This window comes from Hemiscyllium ocellatum, chromosome 25 (genome assembly GCF_020745735.1).
Source record: "Hemiscyllium ocellatum isolate sHemOce1 chromosome 25, sHemOce1.pat.X.cur, whole genome shotgun sequence".
Lineage (NCBI taxonomy): Eukaryota > Metazoa > Chordata > Chondrichthyes > Orectolobiformes > Hemiscylliidae > Hemiscyllium > Hemiscyllium ocellatum.
In genome coordinates this window covers 49,892,276-49,912,215 of record NC_083425.1, presented here as the reverse complement: position 1 = coordinate 49,912,215, position 19,940 = coordinate 49,892,276, and the positions used below count along the sequence as shown (strand labels likewise).

General features: G+C 43.8%; 1 non-coding gene across 1 annotated transcript; it reads left to right on the top strand.

The window, feature by feature from the left end:
* The first annotated feature begins 18,563 nt into the window (after nt 1–18,563).
* On the top strand, nt 18,564–18,755 carry LOC132828053 (U2 spliceosomal RNA). Its single transcript, XR_009646075.1, has one exon. It is a non-coding gene; the product is annotated as a U2 spliceosomal RNA (small nuclear RNA).
* Nucleotides 18,756–19,940: the final 1,185 nt, after the last annotated feature.

Below are 19,940 nucleotides of genomic sequence, written 5' to 3'. Positions count from 1 at the left end.
GCCCCTTAGGTCTCTTTTATATCTTTCCCCTCTCGCACTAAACCTATGCCCTCTAGTTCTGAACTCCCTGACCCTAGGGAAAAGACTTTGTCTATTTATCCTATCCATGCCCCTCATAATTTTGTAAACCTCAATAAGGTCACCCCTCAACCTCAGACGCTCCAGGGAAATCAGCCCCAGCCAGTTCAGCTCAAATCCTCCAACCCTGGCAACATCCTTGTAAATCTTATTTGAACCCTTCCATGTTTCACAATATTTTTCCGATAGTAAGGAGACCAGAATTGCACGCAATATTCCAAAAATGGCCTAACCAATATCCTGTACAGCCGCAACATGACTTCCCAACTCCTGTATTCAATACACTGACCAATAAAAGAAAGCATACCAAAGCGCTTCTTTACTATCCTATCTACCTGCGACTCCACTTTCAAGGAGCTATGAACCTGCACTCCAATGTCTCTTTGTTCAGCAACACTCCCTAGGCCCTTACCATTAAGTGTATAATTCCTGATAAGATATGCTTTGTTGTGGTTCTGTTCGCCGAGCTGGAAGTTTTTGCTGCAAACATTTCGTTCCCTGGCTAGGGAACATCATCAGTGCTATTGGAGCCTCCTGTGAAGCACTGCTTTGATGTTTCTTCCGGTATTTATAGTGGTTTGTTCTTGCCGCTTCAAACCACTATAAATACTGGAAGAAACATCAAAGCAGCGCTTCACAGGAGGCTCCAATAGCACTGATGATGTTCCCTAGCCAGGGAACGAAACGTTTGCAGCAAAAACTTCCAGCTCGGCGAACAGAACCACAACAACGGACACCCGAGCTACAAATCTTCAACCAGACTTTAAAGATATGCTTTCCCAAAATGCAGCACCTCGCATTTATCTGAATTAAACTCCATCTGCCACTTCACAGCCCATTGGCCCATCTGGTCAAGATCCTGTTGTAATCTGAGATAATTTTCTTTGCTGTCCACTACACCTCCAATTTTGGTGTCATCAGCAAATTTACTAACGGTACCTCTTATGCTCACATCTAAATCATTTATGTTAATGACAAAAAGTAGAGGACCCAGCACTGATCCTTGTGGCACTCCACTGGTCAGAGGCCTCCAGTCTGAAAAACAACCCTCCACCACCACCCTCTGGCTTCTACCTTTGAGCTAGTTCTGTATCAAATGGCGAGTTCTCCCTGTATTCCGTGAGGTCTAACCTTGCTAACCAGTCTCCAATGGTAAACCTTGTCGAACGCCTTACTGAAGTCCATATAGATCACCTCTACCGCTCTGCCTTCATCAATCCTCTTTGTTACTTCAAAAAAACTTAAATCAAATTTGTGAGACATTGATTTCCCATGCACAAAGCCATGTTGATTATCCCTAATCAGTCCTTGCCTTTCCAAATACATGTACACCCTATACCTCCGGATTCCCTCTAGCAAATTGCCCACTACTGACATCAGGCTCACTGGTCTATAGTTCCCTGGTTTGTCCTTACTACCTTTCTTAAACAGTGGCAACACGTTAGTCTTCCGGCACCTCACTTGTGCCTATCGATGGCACAAATATCTCAGCAAGAGGCCCAGCAATCATTTCTTTAGTTTCCCACAGAGTTCTCGGGTACACCTGATCAGGTCCTGGGGATTTATCCACCTTTGTGTGTTTCAAGACATCCAGCACCACCACCTCTGTAATATGGACATTTTGCAAGATGTCACCACCTATTTCCCTACATTCTATATCTTCCGTATCCTTTTCCACAATAAATACTGATCCAAGGAGTTCTAGATTAGATTAGACTTAGTGTGGAAACAGGCCCTTCGGCCCAACAAGTCCACACCGACCCGCAACCCACCCATACCCCTACATTTACCCCTTACCTAACACTACGGGCAATTTAGCATAGCCAATTCACCTGACCCACACATCTTTGGACTGTGGGAGGAAACCAGAGCACCCGGAGGAAACCCACACAGACACGGGGAGAACGTGCAAGCTCCACAGACAGTCACCTGAGTCGGGAATTGAATCTGGGTCTCAGGCGCTGTGAGGCAGCAGTGCTAATCACCGTGCTGCCCGAGTTCTGCTAAAGTATTGCAGAGCTAAATAAAATATTGGACAAATAAAGAGATGCTTGAGTAGGTAGCAAACAGTTTGACCAAAGACGTTGGTTGTGAAAGGAGTCTTAATGAAATAAGAGATTTCAAAGCCTAAAGTTGGAGTAACACCTTATAAGTTAGGGTTGTGAGGTTAGAGTAGATTCGAGAGTTAGGGAGGAATTAGGACAAGGGATGTGAAAGCAGGGTGACGACTGTGGAGTGAAGTAGGTGGAGGAAACTAAGTTTGTGACAGGTAGCTAGCTAGACCATGAGATAGTCAAGTCTAGAAGAAACAAACATGGATTTGGGTGTTATGATGATAGAGTGGTCGGAAGCTAATGTTTGAGTGAAAAATGACACTAACTCATTCAGCTTCCAGAGAGAAGATTGGAATTAATTATTAGCTGGGGTTTATGGCAGGGATAGAAGGCATTGGCTTTAGGCTTCTGAATATTTAATTGGAGAAAATCCCTGTCCATCCGGTACTGGATGTCAGATAAACCGCTGAAGAGTGACAGATATGAGAGTAGGGGTGATTCAGTTAGTGTTAGCTGTCATCAGTATACACGTGAAAACAAACTCCACTCCTTGGGAGACACTGAAGGCAATGATGCAGGCATGAAGAAGCAGTCATGGTGAGTGATTCTTTGGCTGGATGGATAATGCACAATAAACTAGGCAAGTGCAGTTCTACCAAGCTGGAAAACGAGGCTGGGATGTTGGAGGAAGATTGCATGATTCACCATTTCAATGGCTACAGACAGAGGAGAAATGGTTTTGTCTCACTCACACAGGTTCTCGATAACTTTCAGAACAATAGAAAAATACTCTGATCCATCTTTAAAGGTTCAAAGTAGATGATTTCACTGTAGCTCCTGCAGTTTTACCTGTTCATATTTATCAATGTCCCTTTGCAACTTTCTATTCCCATCTATGCTTTTGAGTGTGACCATCTTTGTGATCTCATTGAACTTGGATATGGGACTAGCTACTTCTTTATTCAGGTCATTTGTAAATATATTAATGAACACCATGAGCCATATACTGACAAATGGGCTACAATACCTATATCCGTAATCTCGTATCCTAACACCTAATCAATGTCCAATGCATGGTAAAAAGTTGCCCTAATTTCATATGCTTTAGACCTTTATTAGGTCTAATGCGGAGATATATGGAATGCCGTCTGAAAATAACATGCACCCTTAATATTTTCAAAAATTAAAATAAATTAATTGGACAACAATCATTACAGATCCAGCTCTCTCTGATCAGTTCATATTTACCCAAATGGCTGTCCCTAACAACAGTTTACAGTAACTTCCCCACTAAATACTCTTGCTTCCTCTTAACTACTGGACAAACACTGGCATTTTTTTCAATCCAAGGGAATAATTCTTTAATCAATCTAAGTGGTCTTCCAGTTCTTTATAAAAAAAAGTTAAAGCAAAATACTGCAGAGATCTGAAAAAGTAAACACATGCTGGAAGAACTCAGGAGGTCTGGCAGTGTCTGTGGAAGGAAAAAAAGTACCCGCCTAGTTTGGTGATTTATTCAGATTTGAGTTATTTTCTAATTGATAAGATTGTTGTTTCAGCAAATAAGTTACTAAGTTATATTGTAGATCAAAAAATCTGTCTTTTTCAAGACTGAATTAGATTTTTGATCAAAATGAATATGGATGGACCAGCAGGAAAGTGGAATTAAGGGTGGAATCAAATCAGCCATGTTCTTTTTGAATAGCAGAGAAAGAACAGATGGGCTGAATAGCCACTGCTATTTCATAATCTCGTTGACACATACTCCTGTGCTTTATAGTGGAAGTTTCTTCTTATTTATCATTCCTAACATTTAATGCTTCAAAACTACCCAGGAGGCAGCATGGTGGCTCAGCGGTTAGCACTGCTGCCTCACACCACCAGGGACCTGGGTTTGATTCCCACCTTGGGTCACTGTCATCTGTGTGGGGTTTGCACTTTCTCCCTGTGTCTGCGTGGGTTTCCTTCGGATGCTCCGGTTTCCTCCCACAGTCCAAAAATGTGCAGGTCAGGTGAATTGGCCATGCTAAATTGCCCATAGTGTTAGGTGCATTAGTCAGGGGTTGGGTAGGGGAATGGGTCTGGGTGGGTTGCTCTTCAGAGGATCGATTTGGACTTGTTGGGCCGAAGGACCTGTTTCCACACTGTAGGGAATCTCTGATCTTTAAAAAAAGGCCTTGTGCATCAGAATGTTCTTCAATAATTTCAGAAAGTCAGAGTAATCCATGTGAAGCAGTTTTTGGCAGCTGTCCCATATCATACATTCAGATCTGACGCCAACCATTAGACATATTTTTTGTTTCTCCCTGCCTAAAGGATATGCAGTGGGGCTCTTTATGGTTGTTTTGTTTCATAAATAAAACTATTTAGGTAACAGCATATATCTGATCTATTTCACCTTATATTATGGATGCACATTAACCTCTAGTTTTATTTTAGTTCTATGGTGTATACTGTACTCTATGACAATCTGGTACATGTATTCAATCAGTGTTTTGCTTAAATAAAGCAACAACTTCTGGCTATTGCAGAATTATAGATTTCTAATGAGGCAAGAAACAGATGTTACCTTTAAAGTTACAGTTAAAGTGATTTAGGGCAATATTAAAGATTTGATGCCATCATTTAAGGAGTAATCGATGCTTTAGCTAAAATTCCAAACTTAACGCCTTGTTCCATGGAATCTTGCTGTGCAATAAGGGGCTACCTCATTCTCCTGCAGAATCGTCATTGCGCCTAAAAGTAATTATACTGTATGCAAAATATTGATATTGTAAACCTCTCATTGCATCGTGACAACGTTTGATCTGGAAGCAGTGGAGTTTGCACATTCTCCTGCTGTCTGTGGGTTTCCTCCTACAGTCCGAAGATGTGCAGGTTAGGTGGACTGGCCGTGCTAAATTGCCCATAAATTTCAGGGATGTGCAGTAGGTGGCTTAGCTGTGGGAAATGCAGGGTTACAGGCATAGGGCAAGGGGTGGGTCTGGGTGGGATGCTCTTTGGAGGGCTGGTGTGGATTTGATGGTGTGAATGGTCTATTTCCACACTGTAGGGGTTCTATGATGCAGTGAAGGGAAAGTGGAGCAACTCAGAGCAGAGAGACTATAAATTGAGGTCAAGGCCTCAACAGAGTCCAAGAAGCACATAATTCAGCCTCAGAAACTTCAAAAGGAGAGTGGCAAAAAGTGATAATTCAAAAAAATAAGCAATTGGTGGGTAAAAAAGATCTGTTAGGAACTAACTATAAATTACCATTAATTAGCAAGCATTTTAGAAGTAAAGAAATATTTAATTGAGGAACACCAGGATAAAGGTAAAATCAGGGTCAATTTAATAAAGTAATTCAAAGATAAAGTTAATGTAAGCTAAATAATCAGGAAGATTAGCATGACTTTCTAAAGGTCAATCATGTTTAATTAACTTGCTGGAGATTTTTAGAAGAGTTAACAGAAAGGGTCAGTGAGGGTGATGTTATTGATATAGAGTACATAGACGTTCAAAAGGAATTCAACACAATATCTCACAACTGGCTGGCTGAACACCAAGAAATGGATATTTTTCAGAATAGAGGTAAACTTATGGAGTTCTACAGTAGTAGTGCTTACTTTTCCTGACACATTAATGATCATAATTTTGATGGGCAGGGGACAAACTCAATGTTTGAAAGAAACAAAGTTTAGAAATGTAAAGTATGAGGATGTTGTGGAACTCCAAACGAACATAGACAAGTTGATGCAGTGGGTAGATAGGTGCCAGATGAAGTTCAGTGCAAAGAAGTATGAGGTTCTGCATTTTGATAGGAATAGGTGAAGGTGGGTACTGCAGATGCTGGAGATTAGAGTCGAGAGTGTGGTGCTGGAAATGCACTGCAGGTCAGGCAGCATCCGATGAGCAGGAAAATCAATGTTTAGGGCAAAAGCCCTTCATCAGGAATTGGTAGGAATGACATGGACAGAAAACACAAAATAGGAGGTACAATATATCAGCAGGAGCAGAGGGATTTGAATATATATGTGCATGGATCATTGACAGTGGTAGAAACATAGAGCAGGAGTAGCTCTTTTGACCCTTCAAGCCTGATCCACCATTCAATATGATCATGTCTGATCGTCCAAACCAGTCCCTGTTGTCACTTTCTCCCCATACCCTTTGATCCCTTTAGCCCTAAGAAATAGATCTAACACCTTCTCAAAAACATTCGATGTTTTGGCCTCAACAGATTTCTCAGGCAGAATATTCCACAAGCTCAATAAAATGGCCTACCATATCTTGTACCTCCCCCTCCGCCACCCCACTTTCTAGTTCCAGACTCCTCATCATTCGGAACATTCTATGTTGAAGCTGTATGGTCCTGTAGAATTTCACAGGCTTCTACAAGGTCACCCCCTCCACACCCATTCTAAACTCCAATGTATATAATCCCAATTGATTCAATTTGTACTGCCATCCCAGGAATCAGTCTGGTAAACCTTTGTTGTACTCCCTCCGTTGCCAGAATATTCTTCCTCGTCTAAGTGGTCATAATAGGTGGCTCAATAGTTCAAAGGAAAAACAATCTAGTCTGCAGCTAGATTGGGTCTGTTGCCTCCTAGGTTCAAGGATTTGGGAGGGTGAGCAACTGGTGGTTTATGTGGGGACAAACAATACAAGGAAGAACAGCTTGGGGGTCTTGCAGAATCAGTTTCGGGAGTTAGGGAATAGGTTGAAACGCAGGACCTCCAGGGCAGTGATCTCAGAAATACTACCTGTACCATGAGTCTCACCATTGAGGCAAAGACAGATCAGGAAGATAATTGTGTGTCTTGAAGGATGGTGTAGAAGGGAGGAGTTTAGATTTTTGGGACATTGGGATTAGTTTTGGGAAAGGAGCAAATTCAGAAGAGATTGGCTTTACCTGACCAGTAATGGAACAGATTTCATGGCTGATAGAGTGTAGCAGGGATGGATTTAAATCTGTAAGGCAAGTATGATTGCAATTTGTAAGGCTATCGGGTCTGGTTTTGGAAGTTACATCAAGTGCAAAGGAGAAAAGATGGGGAGCAGGGAAAAGGAAGTGAGGGAAGGCTCGAGTAGTGGCAGCAAACAAAGACATTACTGCCTTCCAATGGGCAAGGAAGAGGTAAGGGCAGGATTAAGTTTTACCGATGTAAATGCACAGAATTAATGAACAACATTGGGGAACTGGAAGCAGAAATTGCTCTGGGGGATAAGATATAGGAGCATTGTCAGAAATGTGGCTCAAGCCAGACAGGACCTAACATTCCAGGTTACAATGCTTCAGACAAAAATGGAGGATAAAAGAGGAGGAGATATAGCAATCTTGGTTAAAGATAGTATCATAGCTCTTGAAATAGATGTAGTTCCCGAGTTAGAATCTTTATGTTTGGAGGTGAGAACCAGGAAGGGAGCAGTGACCTTTTTGGGTATTTATTATAAACCTCCAAATAGTGGGGAGGAGGTAGAAGAGAGCATTTGTAGGCAGGTTATGGAAACTTGCAGAACAAGTAGGGTTGTTATAGTTTGCAATTTCAATCAGACTAGGAAGAAAGTAGAGTGTGGGGCACGGGAAGGGGAGATTTTTCTGCAACACATGCATGAGAACATTCTGGAACAGTACATTTCAATCCTATCAGGAAGGGAGCTAAGTTCATAGAGTCATACAGTATGGAAACAGACTCTTCTGTCCAGCTAGTCCATGCCAAGCAAGTTTCCCAAACTAAAGTAGTCCCACTTGCTTGCGTTTGGCCCATATCCCTCTAAACCTTTCCCATTTATGTACCTGACCAAATGTCTTTTAAATGTATGAACTGTACTTGCATCTTCCACTTCTTCTGGCAGTTCATTCCATGTGTGAACCACCATCTGTATGAAAAAGTTGCCCCTCTCTTTTAAATCTTTCACCTCTTATCTTAAACCTATGCCCTCTAGTTTTGAACTCACCCACCCCATGGAAAAGACCTTTGTTATTCACTTTATCTATACCCCTCAAGATCTTATAAACCTCTATAAGGTCACACTTCAAACTCCTACACTCCAGTGACAAAAGTCCCAGCCTATCCAGCCTCTCTCGACTACGCAAGCCCTCTAATCCCGGCAACATTCTGATAAATCTTTTCTGAAAACCCTCTTCAATTTAAAAATATTCTTTATATAGCGGGATGACCAGAGCTGTACAAAACAAGGCCTCAACAACATTCTTCCTGTACAATCTGCACATGACATCTAGCTGAGTAATGAAGACAAGTGTGCTAAATGCCTTCTTAACCATGTTGTTTTAACCATCTGTGACTCAACTTTCAAAGAACTAAGTACCCAAATCTCTACGTCTTTCTTTTCAATATAACTACCCAAGGCCCTACCATGATCTGTATACAGCCTGCCCTTGTTTATTTTGCCAAAACGCAACACCTCACATTTATCCAAATTAACTCCATCTGCCACTCCTCAGCCCATTGATCTAATGGATCAAGATCCCATTATAATCTTAGATAACTTCCTTCACTGTCAACTATATCGCAAATTCTGGTGTCATCTGCAAACTTACTAACCATGCCTCTTAATTCTCATTTCAAATCATTTATATAAATGACAAACAAAAGTGGGCCCAGCACTGATCCCTGTGGAACACTGTTAGTCACAGGCCTCTAGTCCGAAAAACAACCCTCCACCGCCACCACCCTCTGTATCCAACATAAAGCTAATTTTATATCCAATTGGCAAGCTCTCCCTGAATCCCATGGGATATAACTTTATTGATGCATCTACCATGTAGAATCTTGTCAGAGGCTTTATTAAAGTCCATGTAGATAACATCTACTGCTCTACCCTCATCAATCTTTTTGGTTATATCCTCCAAAAATTCAATAATCTCATCCTAGGAAATGAGGCAAGCCAATTTTTAAAATTTCATCTATCTACTATTTGATTTTATAGTTGGACCAAGTTAAGCTTAAGAATAAAAATGGCAGGAGATCCCAGACCTGTGTTATGCTGCTCTTCCTCAATGTGGGAAGTCAGGGACGTGGCTGATGTCCCTGTCTCCTTCACGTGCAGGAAGTGTGTCCAGGTGCAGCTCTTGTTAGACCACATGACAGCTCTGGAGTTGTAGATGGACTCACCTTGAAGCAGCTGTGTTGCTGAGGAGGTCGTGGATAGCATGTTTAGTGAATTGGTCAAACTGCAGATTAGGATTGCTAAGGGAGAAAAGGAATGGGTGATCAAAAGGCAGAAAAACAGCAGGAAGGCAGTGTAGATGTCTCGCGGTCCTCTCTCTCCAAGGGAGTTGGCTCAGCAGGGAAAGGCAGCAGTAGCCAAGTTCATGGCACTGTGGCTGGTTCTGCTGTACAGAAGGGTGGGAAAAAGAGAGGAAGGGCTATAGTCATAGGGGATTCAATTGTAGGGGGAGTAAATAGGCATTTCTGTGGTCGAAAACGAGACTCCCAAATGGTATTTTGCCTCCTATGTGCACGGGTCAGAGATGTCTCAGATCGGCTGCAGAACATTCTGAAGGGAGAGGATGAACAGTCAGTTGAACAGCGGATGCATATAGAACCAATGATATGGGTAAAAAATGGGATGGGGTCCTACAAGCTGAATTTAGGGAGTTAAGGAGCCAAGTTAAAACGAAGGACCTCAGAGATCGTAATCTCAGGATTGCTACCAAGCAAAGTGCTGGTCAGAATAGAAATGAAAGAAGGGGCAGGATGAATGAATGGCTTGAGAGATGGTGCAGGGGAGGGGGTTCAGATTTTTGGGACATTGGGACCAGTTTTGGGGGAGGTGGGACTATTATAAATTGGACAGTCTACACCTGGGCCAAACTGGAACCAATGTCTTTGGGGGGTGCTTTTGCTAATGCTGTTGGGAAGGGTTTAAACTAATGTAACAGAGGGATGGAAACAAATGAGGAGGTTAGTGGACAGTAAGGAAGCAGTAACTAAAGCCTGTAAGGAACTAGATAATTAACTCAGCGTGACTAAGGGGAAGAGTAGGCAGGGAGCAGATGAATGCAAAGGGACAGATGGTCTGAGGTGTATTTGTTTTAATGCGAGAAATGTAGTGGGTAAGGCAGATGAACTTTGGGCTTGGATTAGTATCTGAGAGAATAGTGTGATTGCCATTACTGAGACTTGGTTGAGGGAAGGGCAAGGTTGGCAACTAAATATCCCAGATGTAGCTGCTTCAGACAGGATAGAGAGGGAGGTAAAAGGGGTGGAGAAGTTGCATTACTGGTCAGAGAGGGTATCACAGCTGTGCTTGAAGGAGGGCACTATGCAGTGAGGCAATACGGCAGAGCTCAGAAATAGGAAGGGTGCAGTAAAACAATGTTGGGGCTGCACTACAGCCCTCCCAACAGCGAGCAGGAGATAGAGGCAAAAATATATAAACAGATGATGGAAAAATGTAGGAACAACAGGATGATGATGGTGATAGGAGATTTTAATTCTCCCAAAATTGACTGGAATTCACTTAGTATTAGAGCTCTAGATGGAGCAGAGCTTGTAAGGAGCATCCAGGAGGGTTTTCTAGAGCAGTATGTAAATAGTCCAACTCGGGAAGGGGCCAGACTGGACCTGGTGCAGGGGAGGGAGCCCGGCCAGGTGGTTGAAGTTTCAGTAGGGGATTATTTTGGGAATAGTGATCACATTTCTGCAAGTTTTAGAATACTCATCAACAAAGATGAGAGTGGATCCTAAAGGAAGAGTGCTAAACTGGGCCAAGGCCAACTAGAGCAAAATTTGGCAGGAGCTGGAGAATGTGGATTGGGAGCAGCTGTTTGAAGGTGAATCCACACTTGATATGTGGGAGGCTTTTAAAGAGAGGTTAACTAGAGTGCAAGACAGACATGTCCCTGTGAAAATGAGGGATAGAAATGACAAGAGTAGGAAACCATGGATGACAGGTGAAATTGTGAGACTGGCTTAGAGGAAAAAGGAAACATACTTAAGGTCATGTGGGATGTACGATGAATTGACCACATCTGCACTGACTATAATGCCATTCTAAACTAATCCCATCAGCCCACACAATATCTTTATTCCCCTATATTCTGCCTGTTTATGTGTGTGTCTAAATGTTTCTTAAACTTTGCTCCTGTATCTGCTTCTCCCGCCTCGCCTGTCAATGTGTTTCAGGCACCTACCATTCTCTGTGTGAAAAATGTTTCTTGCATATCTTCTCTAACTTCACCTCTCACCTAACACCAAACCCCTTAGGATTTGACCTTTCTACCCTGGGGGATAAAATACTGACTATCCACCCTAACCATGTCTCATAATTTCAGACACTTCTATCAGGTAGTCCCTTAGCTTCTGACACTCTAGAATCATAGGGCTGCACAACAAGGAAAGAGACCTTTCGGTCCAACCAGTGCACACCGATCATGTTCCCAGGCAAAACAAGTCCCACTTGCCTGCATTTGGCCCATATCCCTCCAAATCTTCCTTATTCATGTACTTATCCAAATGTTTTTTAAACTTTCTAACAATTCATCACTTCCTCTGGCAATCACCCCAACCTCATATGTTTCAATGAAAAACGTCCTAGTCTAGCCAGCCTTATTTTTAATAACTCAAACCCTCTAGTCCTGCAATATCCTGGTAAATCTTTACTGAACTGTCTCCAATTTAACAGTATCCTTCCTATAGCAGGGTAATTAAACTGCACACAGTCCTCCAGGAAAGGCCTCACCAACATCCTGTACAACCTCAACATGACGCCCCAACTCCTATACTCAAAAGTTCAAACAAAGAAAGCAAGCATGCTAAATATCTTCTTAATTACCCTGTCTACCTAGAACATAGAACAATACAGTGTTGACCTGTGAACTATTCTCAGCTTGTCCCCCTACACTATCCCATCATCCATGTGCTTATCTAAGGATTGTTTAAATCTCCCTAATGTGGCTGAGTTGACCACATTAGTAGGTAGGGCATTACATGCCCTTGCCAATCGCGGTGTAAAGAACTTGCCTCTGACATCTGTCTTAAACCTTATCACCCCTCAATTTGTAGTTGTGCCCCCTTGCACACACTGATGTCATTATCCTAGAAAAAAGACTTTCACTGTTTACCCTATCTAATCCTCTGATCATCTTGTATGTCTCTATCAAATGCCCTCTTAGCCTTCTTCTTGCCAATGAGAACAGATTCAAGTCTCTCAGCCTTTCCTCATAAGATCTTCCCTCCATACCAGGCAACATCCTGGTAAATTGTCTCTGCACTTTTTCCAATGCTTCCACATCTTTCTTGAAATATGGCAGCCAGAACTGTACACAATATTCCAAGTGTGGCCACACTAGTGTTTTGTATGGTTGCAGAATGATATTACGGGTCCAGAACTCAATCCCACTACGAATGAAACCTAACACATCGTATGCCTTCTTAACAGCACTATCAACCTGGGTGGCAAATTTCAGGGATCTATGTACATGAACTCCAAGATCCCTCTGCACATCCAATAATCTTTCCATTGAATCAGTACTCTGCCTTCCTGTTATTCTTCTCAAAATGCATCACCTCACATTTAGTTGCATTGAACTCCATTTGCCACCTCTCAGCCCAATTCTGCAGTTTATCCAAGTCCCTCTGCAACCTGTAACATTCTTCCATACTGTCCACTACTCCACCGACCTTAGTGTCATCTGCAAATTTGCTAATCCATCCACCTATACCTGTGTATAAGTCAGATATGAAAATGACAAATAACAGTGGTCCCAAAACAGACCCTTGTGGCACACCACTAGTAACCAGACTTCAGGCTGAATATTTTCCATCAACCACTAATTGCTGCCTTCTTTCAGAAAGCCAGTTTCTAATACAAACTGCTAAATCACTCTCAATTCCATGCCTCTACATTTTCTCAAACAGCCTACCATGTGGAACCTTATCAAAGGCTTCATTGAAGTTCACGTATACCATGTCAACTGCCCTACCCTCATCTACATGCTTGGTCACCTTCTCAAAAAACTCAATGAGGTTTGTGAGACACGACCTGCCCTTGACGAAACCATGTTGACTATCTGAAATCAAATTGTTGACTGCTAGATGATTATAAATCTTATCTCTTATAATCCTTTCCAAAACCTTTCCTACAACAGAAGTAAGGCTCATTGGTCTATAATTACCTGGGTCATCTCTACTGTCCTTCTTGAACAAGGGCACATTTACAATCCTCCAGTCCTCTGTTACCAAACCTGTAGACAATGACGACTCAAAGATCAAAGCCAAAGGCTCTGCTATCTCCTCCCTCGCTTCCCAGAGAATCCTCAGATAAATCCTATCCGGCCTACGGGACTTGTCTACTTTCACTCCTTCTAGAATTGATAACACCTGTTCGTAACTAACCTCAATCCTTTCTAGTCTAAAATCTCGTACCTCATTCTTCTCCTCTACAAAAGTCTCCTTTTCCTGAGTGAAAACCAATGAGAAATGTTCGTTTAGCACCTCTCCTACCTCCACAAGGTCCACACTCAACTTCCCACTTCTGTCTTTGATTGGCCCTATTCCTACCCTAATCATCCTTTTATTCCTCACATACCTATAGAAAGCTTTAGGGTTCTCCTTTATTCTATTTGCTAACGAATGCTCTTGTCCTCTCTTTGCTCTTCTTAACTCTCTTTTTAAATCCTTCCTAGCTGATCTGTAACTCTCTATCGCTTTATCTGTACCATCTTGCCTCATCAACACAAGCCTCCTTCTTCTTCTTAACAAGAGATGCAATTTCTGTTGAAAACCACGGTTCCCTTACCTTATCACTTCCTCCCTGCCTGACAGGGACATACTTATCAAGGACACGCAATATCTGTTCCTTAAACCAGCTCCACATTTCCATTGCCTGCATCACCTGCATTCTGCTACACCATTCTTGCCTAATCGCATTATAATTGCCCTTGCCCCATCGATAACACTTGACCTATGGCATGCGCTTATCCCTTTCTATCGCTAAACTAAACATAACTGAATTACGGTCACTCTGTCCAAAGTGCTCACCTACAACTAAATCAAACACCTGGCCTGGTTCGTTACCAAGCGCCAGATCCATGGTTGCCTCCCCTCTTGTCGGTCCTTCGGCATACTGTGTCAGGAAACCCTCCTGTACACATTGGACAAAAACTGATCCGTCCGACGTACTGGAGTTAGAGCATTTCCAGTCAATGTTGGGGAAGTCAAAGCCCTTATAATGACCACCCTGTTCCTCTCACTCCTACCCAGAATAATTTTTCCAATCCTCTCCTCCACCTCCCTGGAACTCTGCGGAGGCCTATAAAAAACTCCAAGCAGTGTGACCTCTCCTCTCCTGTTTCTAACCTCAGCCCACACTACCTCAGTAGACGAGTCCTCGTCAAAAGTTCTCTCAGCCACCGTTACACTATCCTTGACTAATAAGGCCATGCCTCCCCCTCTTTTATCGCCTTGCCTGTTTTCAATGAAATATCTAAACCCTTGAACCTGCAACATCCATTCCTGACCCTGCTCTATCCATGTCTCCAAAATAGCCACAACATCGAACTCCCAGGTACCTATCCATGCTGCAAGCTCACCTACCTTATTTCAGATACTTCTGGCATTGAAGTAAACACACTTCAAACCACTTCGCTGTCTGCCAGCACATTCCTGTGACCCTGAAATCCTGTCCCTGTCCCTGTCCTTCCTACTCTCATCCTCCTGTGCACTGCAGCTACAGCTCAAGTTCCCATCCCCCTGCTGAGCTAGTTTAAACACACCCAAATAGCACCAGCAAATTTCCCACCCAGGATATTAGTACCCCTCTGGTTCTGGTGAAGACCATCCTGTTTTGTACAAGTCCCACCTTCCCAGAGTGAGTCCCAATTATCCAAGAACCTGAAGCCCTCCCCCCGCACCATCCTCGCAGCCATGTGTTCAGCTGATATCTCTCCCTATTCCTGGCCTTGCTATCATGTGGCATGGGTAACAAACCAGGGATAACAACTCTGTTCTATCTCTCATCTTCCACCCTAGCTCCCTGAAATCCTGCCTTACATCCCTATCCCTCTTTCTACCTATGTCGTTGGTACCTACATGGACCTGTGAAGCAAATTTCAAAGAATTATGTACCTGAAGCCATCGATCTATCTACAGTGCTACCCAGGGACTACAGTTAATTGTAAATATCCTGTCCTTGTTTGTTTTATTAAATGCAACACTTTGTATTATCCAAACTCCATCTGCCATCCTCAGTCTGTTCACTCAATTGATCAAGATCAGTTTGTAATCTTAGATAGCCCTCTTCACTGTCCAATACACCACCAATTTTGGTGTCTTCAATAAATTTACTAACTATGCCTCCTAAATTCTCATCCAAATTGTTTGTATAAATGATGAACAAAGGTGGATCCAGCACCGATTCCTGTGGAACACGGCTGAGTCACAGGCCTCCAGCACCACCGTCTCCTACTGTCAAGCCAAGTTTGTATCCAATTGACAAGCTTCTCCTGAATCCCATGTAATCTAACTTTACTAATTACCATGCGGAACCTTCAAAGGGTTTCTTAAAGTCAATGTAAACAATGTCTACCGCTCTGCTCTCATCAATCTTTTGGCTGCTTCCTCAATAAACTTAGTCAAGTTTGTGAGACACATCTTCCCTTGTACAAAACCATGCTGACTATCCCTAATCTATTCTTGCCTCTCCAAATGCATATAAATCCTATCTTTCAGAATCACTTCCAACAACTTATCCACGACCGATATCATGCTCACAGATCCACAGTTCCCAGGCTACCCCTTACAGTGTTTTGTAAATAAAGGCACAACATTAGCCACCCTGCAGTTCTCTGTCACCTCACCCATGGTTATAGATGATACAAATATTTCTGCTAGGTCTTTGTAATTTCCTCCCTAACGCCCCACAACATCCTGGGATACACCTGATCAGGTGCCAGAGATTTATCCACCGTAATGTTTGCTAAAACCTCCAGCACTCCCTCTTCTATAATGTGAACTGTTTTCAAAAAATCAATATTTATTTCCCTGAGTTCTCTAACTCCATTTTTTTCCACAGTAAAAAAAACTGATGGAAATATTCATTTAATATCTCTCCCGCCACCTGATCTTCAACGCACAGATGACCTTGTTGATTTTTAAGGGGCCCTATTCTCCAATTGCTCTTTTGCAATGAACATACTTGTAGAATCTCTTTGGATTATCCTTTTCTGCCAAAGCTATCTCATATCCCCTATTTTCCTTCTAAATAATGCCCCCATACTCTTTAGATTCACTTGATCCCAGTTGTCTATATCTAAGATATGATTCTTTCTTGTTCTTGACTAGAACCTCAATAGCTGAAAATGTGTTGCTGGTTAAAGCACAGCAGGTTAGGCAGCATCCAAGGAACAGGAAATTCGACGTTTCGGGCATAAGCCCTTCATCAGGAATGAGGAGAGTGTGCCAGGCAGGCTAAGATAAAAGGTAGAGAGGAGGGACTTGGGGGAGGGGCGATGGAGGTGGGATAGGTGGAAGGAGGTCAAGGTGAGGGTGATAGGCCGGAGTGGGGTGGGGGCGGAGAGGTCAGGAAGAGGATTGCAGGTTAGGAGGGCGGTGCTGAGTTGAGGGAACCGACTGAGACAAGGTGGGGGGAGGGGAAATGAGGAAACTGGAGAAATCTGAGTTCATTCCTTGTGGTTGGAGGGTTCCCAGGCGGAAGATGAGGCGCTCCTCCTCCAGCCGTCGTGTTGTTATGTTCTGCCGGTGGAGGAGTCCAAGGACCTGCATGTGGGAGGAGTGGGAGGGAGAGTTAAAGTGTTGAGCCACGGGGTGGTTGGGTTGGTTGGTCCGGGCGTCCCAGAGGTGTTCTCTGAAGCGTTCTGTAATTAAGCGACCCGTCTCCCCAATATAGAGGAGGCCACATCGGGTGCAGCGGATGCAATAGATGATGTGTGTGGAGGTACAGGTGAACTTGTGGTGGATATGGAAGGATCCCTTGGGGCCTTGGAGGGAAGTGAGGGAGGAGGTGTGGGCGCAAGTTTTACATTTCCTGCGGTTGCAGGGAAAGGTGCCGGGAGTGGAGGTTGGGTTGGTGGGGGGTGTGGACCTGACGAGGGAGTCACGAAGGGAGTGGTCTTTGCGGAACACTGATAGGGGAGGGGAGGGAAATATATCCCTGGTAGTGGGGTCCATTTGGAGGTGGCGGAAATGACGGCAGATGATACGTTGTATATGGAGGTTGGTGGGGTGGTAGGTGAGAACCAGTGGGGTTCTGTCTTGGTGGCGGTTGGAGGAGCGGGGCTCAAGGGTGGAGGAGTGGGAAGTGGAGGAAATGCGGTGGAGGGCATCGTCGATCACGTCTGGGGGGAATCTGCGGTCCTTGAAGAAGGAGGCCATCTGGGCTGTGCGGTATTGGAACTGGTCCTCCTGCGAGCAGATGCGGCGGAGACGAAGGAATTGGGAATATGGGATGGAGTTTTTACAGGGGGCAGGGTGAGAGGAGGTGTAGTCCAGGTAGCTGTGGGAGTCAGTCGGTTTATAGTAGATGTCTGTGTTGAGTCGGTCGCCCGAGATAGAAATGGAAAGGTCTAGGAAGGGGAGGGAGGAGTCTGAGACAGTCCAGGTGCATTTGAGGTCGGGATTTGATGTGTTAGTAAAGTTGATGAACTGTTCAACCTCCTCGTGGGAGCACGAGGCAGCGCCGATACAGTCATCGATGTAGTGGAGGAAAAGGTGGGGGGTGGTGCCAGTGTAGTTGCGGAAGATGGACTGTTCCACATATCCTACGAAGAGACAGGCATAGCTGGGGCCCATGCAGGTGCCCATGGCAACTCCTTTATTTTGGAGGAAGTGGGAGGATTGAAAAGAGAAGTTATTCAGGGTGAGGACCTGTTCAGTCAGTCGAAGGAGAGTGTCAGTGGAAGGGTACTGGTTGGTGGGGCGGGAAAGGAAGAAGCGGAGGGCTTTGAGTCCTTCGTGATGGGGGATGGAGGTTTACAGGGACTGGATGTCCATCGTGAAAATAAGGCGTTGGGGACCGGGGAAGCGAAAATCCTGGAGGAGGTGGAGGGCGTGGGTGGTGTCCCGAACGTAGGTGGGGAGTTCTTGGACTAAAGGGGACAGAACCGTGTCGAGGTACGCGGAGATGAGTTCGGTGGGGCAGGAGCAGGCTGAGACAATGGGTTGGCCGGGGAAGTCAGGTTTGTGGATTTTGGGCAGGAGGTAGAAACGGGCAGTGCGGGGTTGTGGGACTATGAGGTTGGAGGCGGTGGATGGGAGATCCCCTGAGGTGATGAGGTTATGGATGGTCTGGGAGATGATGGTTTGGTGGTGGGAGGTGGGGTCGTGGTCAAGGGGGCGATAAGAGGAGGCGTCCGCAAGCTGGCGTTTGGCCTCAGCGGTATAAAGGTCGGTGCACCAAACTACTACCGCGCCTCCCTTGTCTGCCGGTTTGATGGTGAGGTTGGGATTGGAGCGGAGGGAGTGGAGGGCTGCACATTCTTTTGGCTTGGAATATGTGTAGTTTCTGTTCTTATCAGTTTAATCGCTGATATCTCCCGAAGGTGGGAATGTTTGTATTAAATGCATTTTTGGAGCAGGGAGATGGCTTAAGGGCTTGCTCTGTCCTCTCCATGTATCAGCTTGGTATTGCAGTGTTTCCAGACCCGAAGATTTAGAACCTCAATATCATTATACATCAATTATTCCCTACTCTTACCAGCCTCACCCTTCACTCTAACAGGAACATAATGCCTCTGAACTCATTATCAGATATTTGAGAGCCTCCCTCATGTCAGTCAGTGAAAATGATCTAAATTTGTCCAACCTCTTCTTATAGTTAATATGCTCTAAACCAGGCAACATCCTGGTAAACCTTTTTTACACCCTTTTTATAAAGCCTCCACATTCTTTGTATAATGTGACTACCAGAACTAGCAATACTCCAAATGTGGCCTAACTAAAGTTTTTTATGGCTTGCCAACTTTCATAATCTGTGGCCTGACAAATGAAGACATGCCTTCTTTACCACCTTATCCACGTGTTGCCACTTCCAGGGAAATATGGACTTGCACCCAAGATCTCACTGTATATCAATGCTCCTAGCTAGGGGTCCAACTATTTACAGTATACTGTCCTCTTGCATCTGACCTCCCAAAATGCATCACCTCACATTTGTTCAGGTCAAACACCATCTGTTCACTTCACCAGCCAACTTTCTAAATGATCTATGTCATGTTGTACCCTTTCACAACCTTGCTCCTATCCACAACTCCTCCAATTTTCATGTCTGTGAGTTTAATAATCAGACCACCTACATTTTCATCCAAATCATTTATATATATTACTAAAGAGATTGCAGCGCTAATCCTTGTGGAACACCTCTCTCTTCCATGACCAAGCCAATTTTGTTTCTAACTTATCAATGCATCATGCATCCCACATGACATGATCTTCTGGACCAGCCAACCATGAAGGAACTTGTCACAGATCCCATCAAGCATGGGGGATTACCTACCTTAATGTTTTTCAAGATATCCAACACTTCTTCCTTAATATTGACATGCCCCAGAATATCAACAGATCCCTCCCAAATCTTACCAGCATCCATGTCCTTCTTCTTGGTGAATACCAATGTGAAGCAATCATTATGGACCTCACCCATCCACTGGATCCATGCATAAATTCTCTTTATCCTTGAGAGGACCTACCGTTTTTCCCTGCTACACTCTGTTACATTTGTTCCTAAAATGCATGTAAGTGCCTTGGGATTTTCCTTAATCTTACTTGTCAAGACATTTCCTGGTCCCTTTTAGCTCTTCTAATTTCTTCTGTAAGTTTATACTTATTTAGCAATTTTTGAGAA